Source organism: Pseudophryne corroboree, chromosome 10 (genome assembly GCF_028390025.1).
Source record: "Pseudophryne corroboree isolate aPseCor3 chromosome 10, aPseCor3.hap2, whole genome shotgun sequence".
NCBI classification, from domain to species: Eukaryota; Metazoa; Chordata; class Amphibia; order Anura; family Myobatrachidae; genus Pseudophryne; species Pseudophryne corroboree.
The window spans coordinates 306219599-306221459 of NC_086453.1; positions in this window are offsets into that span (position 1 = coordinate 306219599).

Genomic DNA, 1861 nt, shown 5'->3' on the forward strand with positions numbered 1-1861 from the left:
TATTACTACTTTGAGTCCTATTACTAAAATGGCTCTGTATTATTTAGCTAGAAATTATTAGGATATGCTCTGTATAGTAATGAGCTCACTAAAGAGGCTCTTTGTTATTTAACAGCCATTAGAATAGGCTCCGTATATACAATATACAGTAGACAGTAGTATAATACTAAAATGGTAGTTATATATAAAAGCCATTAGAATAGGTTCTGTATTGTATGTAGAGTACTAAAATAGTAAAGATGAGCAGTTCAGATTCCTTGGAATCCAAGCAGTTCCGAACTTCCAGGATTCGAGTCTTCCTGAGCCTAGGCTCAAATTTTCCCACCAGACTCTGATTCCAAAAAGGTCATCCTCCCAGCTTGCGGAATTTGGAGTCTATAAAAGGAGTCATGGCTGGGACTCGGTGCCATTTCACTCTCAGGCATGCTGCTGTATGCTGTGCTGTACTTTGCTGTATTGGTTGTGCTGTGTCCACTGTCCAGACTCCAGAATTACAAGTGGCTATGCTTTGTATATAGTCAGTGTATAGGGGTCACGCTGCTGTATGCTGCTCTGTGTTCTGCTGTATTGGCTTGCTGTGTCAGACTCATAAGTGGCTGTGATCTGTATATAGTCAGTGTATAGGGTGCACGCTGCAGTATGTTGCACCGTATTGTAAATTGGCTTTGCTGTGTCCATCTAAAGTAAGCAGCACTACATTGTTTATGGTGTAACTCACTGTCAGATATTATTTTATTGTCTGTACTGTTTTATGCACTCTACCCTAGTTGCTTTGTTAACATGCATATATAAGCCCTGTGACTGTGCAGTTTGAATCAAGCTGTGAGTCAAAAAGAATAAAATACCGTATATATAAATATATATTGTTTATACTGTTTGGTGTGCTTTACCCTAGTGCCCTTTGTTCTTGTGCATATATAACCCCTGTGACTCCAGGTTAAACTGAGCTGTAAGTTAAAAAAGAATATATTTTCTTTATAGATCTATTGTTTGTACTGTTTGGTGCACTGTACCCTTATGCACATTTTTCACTTTGTTACTCACCTTTGCTGTCCAGACAAGAGCAGAGGGATAACCAATTAAGGGACTTTCCTGCCAAGCATTTCTTTGAAAATTTCTCCCATGTCAAATTACTAACCAACGGGTGATCAGTCTACCACTAATTATCTAAGTGACTAATGTGTTGCTATTTTTTAGGATATATCCAGTCCGGTGTGATTATCTACAATTTAATTTCTCTCAGGCTCATGTCTATTTGATGTCATAATAAAATGTCAGCCCAAAATTAAATGAGAGCTCTGATCTTATCTTTGAACATTTTCTGCTTGCTCATCCCCAGAAGAATAACGTTTAATAATAAACAATTTAGATATATTCTTTACCACCTTCTGGCATTCAATGCAACTTTACTTTGCATTTTCAAAATAAGCAAACTGTCATACTGTAACTCTTGTGCTCCTAGGTATGGTAAGTGGGTAATTAATGAACTTACCAAAGCAGAACAAGGCACAAATGTCGCCAATTATTTATTCAAAATAACTTTTTCGTTAAGAGAAGTTATTTGGGGAATCTACGGAAAATAATTTAAAAAACATTGAATAAAAACTACAATTAATATAATAAAAATATCACATACACTGATCAACAGTAACATTAAAACAACTGACAGGTTGCAAGCCTGACATTTAAATGACTAAGAATAAAGTTTACTGTGAGCACACAGAGGAGTAGCCTTTGTTTGTGAAGGGCTCAGACATTTTCAGATCATATATAAATAGGATAAAAAGAGATCAACAATTTTCAGTAACAAGTTGTCTATGACCGTCATTCTGAGTTGATCGCACGTAGCAACTTTTTGCTG